Consider the following 11,361-nt stretch of genomic DNA (forward strand, 5'->3'; position numbering starts at 1 on the left):
TTTTATTTACATAAAACTTTATAAAACTTTATAATAATAAAAAATATTTTATTCTTTTAAATGATATTTAATATTTAAAATTTTTTCTTTTTTCCTTTTGATTTAATATATACATATATTATTTTATCTTCTTAATTATTTATATTATTTATAAAATTCATATTTATCTTGTTTTAATTCCAAAAATTGCCTAAAAATTATTTTCACTCTCGATTTAATTTTTGGTATCAATTTAATCAATTAGGTCGAAAGACCAATAATTAATTAAATCGAGTTATCATTATATTCTATTTGAATTCGAACCAGAATTCATTCTACACTAAATATCTCTTTTCTGTGCATTGCCAGGGTTAGCAACATGATTCGCCCCGAGTGCGCGCCTTCAACAAACCTCGAAGATAAGTGTGCTGCTTTATTCAATTTTATTTATCTCTTAAATTGATTTATTTTTAGGATTTGCCTTGCGTTCACTTCTTGTTCTGCCTCGTCTTTTCAGGGTTGCCTCCGAGGTTTCCTCCGACTCTAACATATCAGATCAAATTCGAAGCTAAGTGTCTATTTACTTTATTTATTTATTTTTTTTAAATTTCATTATTTTTTAGGGTTATAATGTTTGCCTCCGAACCGATAATACACTCACCCTATTTCTGTTTGCCATTTTTCCGCCTTTTCAGGTTTGCCAGATGTCAAAGCCTCGCATAGTCGGTAACTCTAAACCCTAATTATTACTTATGTCAGACTTATTTATTTATTATCCCGCTGGTTTCAATCCCCCTTTCCTCCGCTGGTTTCAATTTCCCCCTTCCCTCTATTATTATTATTATCACTCTATAACTGCGTGGTTAGTAATTTAGGGAGTGCAACTTTAATCGAATTAGCCTCACTAATTATAAGATAAATATCTGAATATAATCACGTGAATGTTGCACACACGCACCCTTTTGGGGTAACCTCTTTGTTGCCTTGTTGCCTGTTGCCTGTTGCCTTTGTGTTTTTTGCAGAATAAGCCACGTCCCTCGAATTCGAGGATACCTCAGCCATGTTGCCTCGATAAAAAGGTCACGACCCTAATGATGCTGCCTTCGATACACAAACGACCTCGACCCTCGGATGTTGCCTACGGAAAAAGGCTGAGGTATCTTCTGGCTGCCTACGAAAAGGCTTATTCTGATCCTTACCTTAGACTACCTGCCCTTCTATGGCATGGGACAGTCTTATGGCAAAGGATGCTTCGATGACCCTTCAACCTCCAAACGAAAGGCTTCCTGCCCTCTTATGGCAAGGATAGACCCTTTCATTCTGAAAGGCAAAAAGAGACCTATCATCTGAGTTTAAGGTAATTGCCCCTAATTGCATTGCAATGCTCAAACCTTTTTTTATATATTCTTTCTCATAATTTTTCAAAAGGGCAACGCTTATTCACAAGCTAAAGTCCCTATCTTTTTCATCTACTTTTTCTAAACGAACGAGCAAGCAAAGCAATTAAGAGCCCATGGAAAACCATGGATGCAAAGGGTGCCTTACACCTTCCCTTTGCATAAATTACCCCCGAACTTAGATTTCTTTAAAAAGGTTTTTTTCTGTTTCTTTTTGCCTTTCCGAATATAGTTTGGATAAAATAAAAGTCGGTGGCGACTCATGCTCACCGCAACATTGGTTGCTTTAAAAAATAAAAGTCAGTTCACCGAGTTACAGGAGCTATGCTCCAATGTTGTAACATTTCCCATTATTGCAATAAAAAATGAATGAATAAAAGATTTGTTTGTGTTCAAATGTTTGCAAGGAAATAATCTTTAAAATATTTGGAAAAATCATAAATTTCTTTTTGCATACATCATTCTGCATATCGAGTCTGTTGTATAGAGTCTCATCTTTTGGATCTTTCTCCATTAGATCGTCAAGCTGTCGCGTCTCAAAGTTTCTCGACCGCGCTCGCAATCAGATCACAGATACAATACTCGTTCAAGCAGAAGAAGAGTAATGGAACACTCTGAACAAGAGAATATTGAGCTCCGTGGTACAGTGACCACCCTTCAGGAAAAGTTGGAAAGTCTCACTACTCTGGTTGACTCCTTAATGGCCGCACAGAATCAGCCGCCGCCACCTAACAGTCAAGCAACAGTAACATCTGAAGTCACTACTCCAGTTTCTACAGTTGCGTTCGGTATTCCATCTTTCTCCATGCCAGAAGGTTGGGGCACGCCTTTCAGCTTCGGTACAGGTTTCCGCCATAATGTTTCTGGGGTTCAAACATCCACAACTGAAGCGCCTGCTGCACAAGGTTCGGCGTTTATCCCACATTCAGGGGTAACTTTTTCCCAAATCACTATGGCACTTTCTCAACCCACTATGACAGTTCCGACCCCTACGGTTCACACTGTTCCTTATGATGGCAATGAGATTTATCATGATCAGGGTGATAGCACAAATCAGCGTAACCTTGTGGGAGATCTCCAAGAGCAGTTTAACAAGATGCAGTTGGAAGTTAAAGCTATCCGTGGAAAAGATTTGTTTGGAAAGAATGCCCAGGAACTATGTTTGGTTCCCAGTGTACAAATACCTGCTAAATTCAAGGTCCCTGACTTTGAGAAGTACAAAGGTAGTTCTTGTCCACAAAGCCATCTTGTGATGTATGCCAGAAAGATGTCTACTTATGCAGATAATCATCAGTTGCTTATCCATTACTTTCAAGACAGTTTAACTGGTGCCGCACTGAAGTGGTACACAGGCTTGGATAGCACTAATATTCGAACATTCAATGACCTGGGTGAGGCCTTTGTCCGACAATACAAGTATAACTCGGATATGGCTCCAGACAGAGATCAGCTTCGATCCATGGCTCAGAAAGACCATGAAGCTTTCAAAGAGTATGCCCAACGATGGAGAGAAACTGCTGCTCAGATTAATCCACCGTTAAAAGAGAAAGAGATGACAAAGATCTTCTTGAATACTCTCAGTCCATTTTATTATGAACGCATGATTGCTAGTGCTCCAAGTGATTTCACCGAAATGGTAAACATGGGGATGCGTCTAGAAGAAGGAGTCCGAACCGGACGCCTAACTAAAGAAGGTGGATCTTCAAGCGGAACCAAAAAGTTCGGAAGTGGTTTCCCAAAGAAGAAAGAACAAAGTGTTGACATGGTATCCCAAGGGAGGCCAAGAGGAAATGTCAATCGTCAACGACAGGTAGCTGCCATTGCGCCAGTCGTTAACACAACACCAAATCCGGGATTCACTCCTCAGTTTCAACAACAACAGCCTCGACCACAGGCTCAGCAGTTTAACAATAATCAGAATCATGTGCAAAGAGCTCCACAGTTTGATCCGATTCCAATGACCTACACAGAGTTATACCCTGCTTTGATTGAAAGAGGCCTTATTCAAACTAAAGCACCACCACCAGTACCTGAGAGACTCCCATGGTGGTACAAAGCTGAGGTCTCATGCCCTTATCATCAAGGAGCACCTGGTCATGATCTTGAGCATTGCATAGCTTTGAAATACGAAGTTCAGAGGTTGGTTAGATCTAATCTCCTCTCTTTCAGAAATTTGAATCCGAATGTGCAAGCAAATCCGCTGCCCAATCATGGAGAGCATGTTGTAAACATGGTGTACGGATGTCCTGGTCCATACCGAGTCTATAATATCAACTTCTCAAGAGCAGATTTGGTACAAATGCACGCTACTCTCTGTCGAGGGCCGAGTTTTCGCCAGCATCAATACGGTTCCTGTAGAATATGTTGTGTGGATCCTCACGGGTGTTCGATTGTGAGAAGAGATCTCCAAGTTTTGCTAGATAATGGTACTATTGAGATCTACAGAAATAGGGATGAAAATGAAGTTAACATGATAGGATGTTATCCGCATGAGCTTTTAGTCTCAGATATCAACTCGGAAATGCCTACAGTTAACGTCATCGTTCCTCATTTCAACATGCCTAAGCGCGTGGAAGTTACTTACAACAAGCCGAAGGTTCCTGTTGCTCCTTTGATCATTTGTCTACCTGGATCTGTTCCTTATGACTCTGACAAGGCAGTTCCATACAATTACAGTGCAACAATGATAAAGAACGGACAAGAAGTTCCTTTACCTACTCTCTCATCCGTTGTAAACATTGCTGATGTAAGTCGAGTAACAAGAAGTGGACGTGTGTATACTCCACTACCTCCAAAGCAGCCTGTTGCTCCTGCAACCGGGCAAAATCCTGTCAATACACCAGTGGGAAATCCCGAGGAAACTCCTGTTAGTAATACAAACACTGATGTTGGTCAATCCAGTGGAACCAATGTCAATCCTGACTTTGATGAAATTTTGAAACTTATCAAAAGAAGTGAATACAAAATTGTGGATCAGCTTATGCAGACTCCTTCAAAAATCTCAATACTTTCATTGTTGTTGAATTCTGAAGCACACAGGGAAGCCCTGATGAAGGTCTTGGATCAAGCTTTTGTAGATCATGATGTGACTGTTGATCACTTTGATGGGATAATAGCCAACATAACAGCTTGTAACAATTTAAGCTTCTGTGATGAAGAACTCCCCGAGGAGGGTAAAAATCACAATCTTGCTTTGCACATTTCTATGAACTGTCAGTCAGACTCTTTGTCCAATGTGTTGGTAGACACCGGATCTTCCTTGAATGTTATGCCAAAGACGACTCTCGCTCGTTTGTCTTACCAAGGAATGCCTATGAAGTTCAGTGGTGTAGTTGTCAAAGCATTTGATGGATCGCGAAAATCTGTTATCGGCGAAGTCAATCTTCCCATGACAATTGGTCCACATACATTCCAAATCACCTTCCAGGTCATGGACATTCAAGCTGCTTATAGCTGTCTGTTAGGACGACCATGGATCCATGAAGCAGGGGCAGTAACTTCTACGCTCCATCAAAAGTTAAAGTTTGTAACAAATGGAAAGTTGGTAACAATAAGTGGAGAACAAGCCTTGATGGTGAGCCATTTATCCAATTTCTCTTCCAAGAAGAAAGCATCAATCTCTTCTTACAAAGAGGCAGTGAAAGTAGTAAAAGATGGAACTACCACTGGCTGGGGGCAAGTTGTGATCCCTACCAAGAATGAAACTAGAGTAGGTCTCGGATGTTCACCAACATTCTCAAACTGCACCAAGAAGGATGAAACCCTTCGTCCAATCAAAGAAACATTCATTAGTGGAGGATTCCTTAACCCAATTCCTCAAGAGGTTAATGTCCTTATCGAAGAATGCATCGAAGAAGGTCTACCTGATACTGAAGAAGAATGGAAATGTTATCTCAATGACTCGGGATACATATCTCAGGAAGAACCATATCCTCCTTCAGAGAAAACAAGTGCTAAAGAAACTGAGCCTGTTCCTGCAGAAATTTGGGATACCTTAGGACAACCAAGTGGAAAATTTGATTACATGGTGAAATATACTGCGCCTGAAAGTTACAAGATTGCGATTGAGGATATCCAACCAACTGGATGGGGAGATTCCTTTGAATATAATAGTCAACCAGAAGAGGTTTATCAGCCCTGTCAATTTTCTCAGCAGCCTGAAATTACTGGAGATTTCGGATTCAATGCATCTGCCAAGATTAACAATCCTGAAGATGGTTATTATCACATAAATGCCATTTTTGAAGATGAAGGGGAAGATGGTCCCGCAACTGATTCAGAAAGTGTCGCTGACAATGAGTCTCTTCATCCTGGAGACTGGGAAATACATCCTGAAAATTCTGAAGATTGTGACTCGTCTTATGCTCTTCAAGAGGTGGAAGAAGACCGTTTCAACTCTACAAAGAACAAGGTTGACAAACCAGGACCTTCAAATCCTGCTCGACCAGCGGTCAATGTCAATACCGGAGATAATTCTGAGGAGAATTTTCCTGAATACATAATACACAGAGGAGTTCGTTGCTACTGGAAAGCTGTCGACGTTCCGAATGTTGTTCGCCGCTCAAAGTAATCACCTCGCTGTTATTTTGACCTCCTGCCTTGCCCAAAGCAGAGAGATGTTTTATAGGGCTTTGCTTTTAAATGTTCCGCCCAAATAACTTTGTGTATAGGGCTTTGTTTTAAAAGTTTCCCTCTTTGTCCTGCCCAAGACAAATGAGTTTGTGTTTAGGGCTTTGTTTCAAAGATGAATCATAAATAAAGTGTCATTTTGAATTCCCTACATTATATGTTTTATTTTTGCTTTTTTCTGGAAATGGTAATCCTAAAAAAAAAAAAAACCAAAATCAAAAAAATAAAAAAAAAACTTTTTCAAAAAAAATCTGCATACACTCTTGCATTCATAAATTTTCTGAAATAGATATAAATCACATGTGCAGATTTACTATTGATAAACCCATTGAATGCAATAACCCTATGCCCTCTCCCAACTTTGAGTTTCCTGTGTTCGAAGCCGAAGAAGAGGAAGAAGAGGAGATCCCGGACGAGATCTCTCGATTACTTAAGCACGAGGAAAGAGCCATTCTGCCTCACAAAGAGCCTTTAGAAAAGATCAATTTGGGTTCTGAAGAAGACAAAAAGGAAGTGACCATTGGATCACTGCTTGATGCTGATATCAAGAGTAAGTTGACAGACCTTCTCAAAGAATATGTTGACGTGTTTGCCTGGTCCTACCAAGACATGCCTGGGTTGGATACCAATATTGTTCAGCATTACTTGCCATTGAAGCCAGAATGTCCGCCAGTTAAGCAGAAATTGCGAAGGACTCACCCTGATATGGCTAACAAGATCAAAGTGGAAGTTCAAAAACAGCTCGACGCAGGTTTTCTTGTCACCTCAGAATATCCTCAATGGTTGGCTAACATAGTGCCAGTTCCAAAGAAAGATGGAAAAGTTAGAATGTGTGTTGACTACCGTGACTTGAACAAGGCCAGTCCAAAAGATGACTTTCCATTACCACATATCGACATGCTAGTCGATAACACCGCTAAGTTCAACGTCTTTTCCTTCATGGACGGGTTCTCCGGTTATAATCAGATCAAGATGGCTCCTGAAGACATGGAGAAGACATCTTTCATCACCCCATGGGGTACCTTTTGCTACAAAGTGATGCCGTTTGGATTAAAGAATGCAGGCGCAACTTACCAAAGGGCGATGACTACTCTCTTTCATGACATGATGCATAAAGAAATTGAAGTTTATGTGGACGACATGATAGCCAAGTCCAGCACAGAAGAAGAACATATTGAATACCTTTTGAAGTTGTTTCAACGACTAAGGAAATATCAGCTTCGCTTGAATCCTAACAAATGTACTTTTGGGGTTAGATCTGGAAAACTCTTGGGTTTCATTGTCAGCCAAAGAGGTATCGAAGTAGATCCCGACAAAGTCAGAGCTATTCAAGAGATGCCTGCACCAAAGACTGAAAAGCAAGTAAGAGGATTTCTCGGACGATTGAACTATATCTCCAGATTTATCTCTCAGATGACTGCTACTTGTGGGCCAATTTTCAAGCTTCTCCGCAAAGATCAAGGGGTTGTATGGACTGAAGATTGCCAGAAAGCGTTCGACAGTATCAAGGAATACCTGTTAGAACCACCAATATTGATTCCTCCAGTTGAAGGAAGACCACTAATCATGTACCTTACCGTGTTGGAAGAATCCATGGGTTGTATGCTTGGACAGCAAGATGAAACTGGTAAGAAGGAGCATGCCATCTATTACTTGAGTAAGAAATTCACAGACTGTGAGTCTCGTTACTCCATGCTCGAAAAAACATGTTGTGCTTTGGCTTGGGCTTCAAAACGTCTCCGCCAATACATGATCAACAATACTACTTGGTTAATCTCCAAAATGGATCCGATCAAGTATGTCTTTGAAAAGCCTGCCTTAACAGGAAGGATTGCCCGATGGCAAATGCTGTTATCCGAATATGACATTGAATACCGTGCTCAAAAAGCGGTCAAAGGAAGCATTCTCGCCGACCATTTGGCGCATCAACCAATTAATGAATATCAATCTCTCAAGTTTGACTTTCCTGATGAAGATGTCTTGTACTTGAAGATGAAAGATTGTGACGAACCGTTACCTGAAGAAGGTCCTGATCCTGGATCAAGATGGGGCCTAATTTTTGATGGAGCAGTAAACGCTTTTGGCAATGGAATTGGGGCAATCATCATCACTCCCGAGGGTACTCATATCCCGTTCTCTGCCAGATTGCTATTTAATTGTACCAACAACATCGCAGAATATGAATCTTGTATCATGGGTCTCGAAGAAGCCATTGACTTAAGGATCAAGATCCTCGACATATATGGAGATTCAGCCCTCGTGATCAACCAGATCAAAGACAAATGGGAAACTTACCACCCTGGCTTGATTCCTTACAGAGATTATGCAAGACGTCTGTTGACTTTCTTCAACAAGGTTGAATTGCATCATATACCTCGAGATCAGAATCGAATGGCAGACACCTTGGCTACTCTATCTTCCATGTTCAAAGTCAGTCACTGGAATGATGTGCCTAAAGTCAGAATCACGCGCCTTGAAAGGCCCGCCTATGTGTTTGCAACCGAAGCCGTCATCGATGATAAACTGTGGTTCCACGACATCAAACGTTTCCTTCAGACTCAAGAGTACCCACTTGGGGCATCAAACAAAGATAAGAAAACTCTAAGAAGACTTTCTGGCAGTTTCTTCCTGAACGGAGATGTGCTATACAAAAGAAACTTCGACATGGTTTTGCTCAGATGCGTGGACAGACACGAAGCAGACATGTTAATGCATGAAGTGCATGAAGGGTCCTTTGGAACTCATTCAAATGGGCATGCAATGTCCAAAAAGATCTTAAGAGCAGGATACTATTGGTTGACAATGGAATCTGATTGTTACAAACACGTGAAGAGATGTCACAAGTGCCAGATCTACGCAGATAAGATCCATGTGCCACCGACTCTACTCAATGTTCTCTCATCTCCGTGGCCTTTTTCCATGTGGGGGATCGACATGATTGGAATGATCGAACCAAAAGCTTCAAACGGTCATCGTTTCATCTTAGTGGCAATTGATTACTTCACCAAATGGGTCGAAGCAGCATCTTATGCCAATGTTACAAGACAGGTGGTTGTGAGGTTTGTCAAGAATAACATCATTTGCCGATATGGTATTCCCAGCAAGATCATTACTGACAATGGTTCAAACCTGAACAACAAGATGATGAAAGAATTGTGTGAGGAATTCAAGATTGAGCATCATAACTCTTCTCCTTACAGGCCAAAAATGAACGGCGCCGTCGAAGCTGCCAACAAGAACATTAAGAAGATCATCCAGAAAATGGTCGTCACTTACAAAGACTGGCATGAAATGCTGCCATTTGCTTTACACGGGTACCGTACTTCAGTGCGTACTTCAACAGGGGCAACTCCCTTTTCTCTAGTATACGGCATGGAAGCTGTGCTCCCCGTAGAAGTGGAAATACCATCAATGAGAGTCCTCATGGAGACTAAGTTATCAGAGGCTGAATGGTGTCAAAGCAGATACGATCAGTTGAACTTAATCGAAGAAAAACGTATGACTGCTCTTTGCCATGGACAGTTATACCAAGCAAGGATGAAACAAGCCTTCAACAAAAAGGTTCGACCTCGTGAATTTCAAGAAGGCGACCTCGTGCTTAAAAAGATCTTGTCTTTTCAACCAGACTCTAGGGGCAAATGGTCTCCTAATTACGAAGGCCCGTATGTTGTCAAAAGAACATTTTCTGGCGGCGCCATGACTCTTGCAACCATGGATGGTGATGAACTCCCACATCCTGTGAACGCTGATGCAGTCAAGAAATACTTTGTCTAAAAAAGAACAAAAGAACAGCTCGGTAAGTTGAAAACCCGCAAAGGGCGACTTAGGCAAAAATGAGCGTCTCGGTGGACTGAAAACCCGAAAGGGCGGTCCAGGCAAAAATTAGAGACAATAAACAGAAAAAATTCATCCTGGTAGATTGAAAACCTGAAAGGGCAATCTAGGCAAAAATTAGGGATTTATGACAAAGTAACTGCATCAGTCCATACTTCGTCACCTGAGGAGTCTTTTTCATCAAAGGAACTTCGATCAAATCATCGCCAATCTGAAGCGACAAGCACAGTTGGAACTCAAAGTTGTTAGGGGGAATAGTGGTTATTGCTTTCAATGTAGCCTTTTCCGCATAATTACCATTTCCAACTTTTGTAAATACTCCGTGGAATCATGCCTTTAGCTGATTACCATCCTATTAAATAAATTTGAGCCTTGTGCCCATTTGTTTGCAATCTTTAATTTCTTTCAGCTTGCAAAATGACGCTTTAATTATGTTATTCACTTTTGAAAGAAAAAAGAAAAATGAGTTTTAAATAAATTTACTTCACTTTTCTTTTTCAAAATAAAAGCGAAATTTTCCTTTGAGTTGTGAACAACGGAAGGAACATCAGCAGTCGTCTCCACAGGATGAACAAAAGGATTCTCCCTGGAAAAATTGTTGAGACAACGGTATTCTTGTCCCAGAAAAGAATTCTTGAAGCAATTATCCCTCGAGGTAAAGAAGCTCTTCTATCCCCAGTGAAGAAGCTCTTTTATCCCCAGTGACGAAGATTTTCCATCTCCAGTGAAGAGGTTCTTCCATCTCAATGAGAAAAGATGTTTATCTTCCCCAAAGAAGTTTAAAACATGCAACACCATTCATCACCTGTGTTATCTACACCGTGTTGAAGAACATTTGCCAAGTATCTGGTTGTATTGCGACGTCGGTCCTTCTCCAGTATATACTCCTCTGTCTGTCAGTCTCGTCAGCATGCATGCTACATTCATGACATTCATCATTCATACATATTTGCATCATTTATGCATTCTTGCATTTTTCAATACTTACTTGTTTAGGATATATTTATCCTCAAAAAGGAAAAAAAAAAGAAAAAAAAAGAAAAAAAGAAAAGAAAAAGGAACAGGCATGGGCGTGTCATCTCTCCAGTAGGTTGTCACCCATAAGCAGAAAGAATATCTTTTGTTTCTCCAGTTCCCCACTGAGATCATTCCTCGTGGAAGAAGGTTGCTTTAGTTTTCTCCTCTCAAAACAAAGGAGAAAATCCCCAGTTGAGTTCATTCCTCATTGGGTACAAAGTCTTGTTTGACCGTTTCTTTCCAATTCATTCTTGGTTAGAACCTTGTCTTTACCAGAGATTCAAAACTCCGATTCCTCAAAAAGAGTCGTGAAAAAATAGACAATAAGCAATAGCCTCATCATCTGAGCAGCTTATGTCTCTTTCAAAAAATTTCCTCTCAAGGAAATCAACCATGAAGACCATTTGACAATCAGGGCCTTATTACTGTTCACAAGGCTGAATAACCAGTAATTCCCCTAACAAAGTCTCCAGGATCATTTTATCACCTGGCTGATAATTGATCA

The sequence above is a fragment of the Vicia villosa genome, unplaced genomic scaffold, assembly GCF_029867415.1.
Source record: "Vicia villosa cultivar HV-30 ecotype Madison, WI unplaced genomic scaffold, Vvil1.0 ctg.000073F_1_1, whole genome shotgun sequence".
Lineage (NCBI taxonomy): Eukaryota > Viridiplantae > Streptophyta > Magnoliopsida > Fabales > Fabaceae > Vicia > Vicia villosa.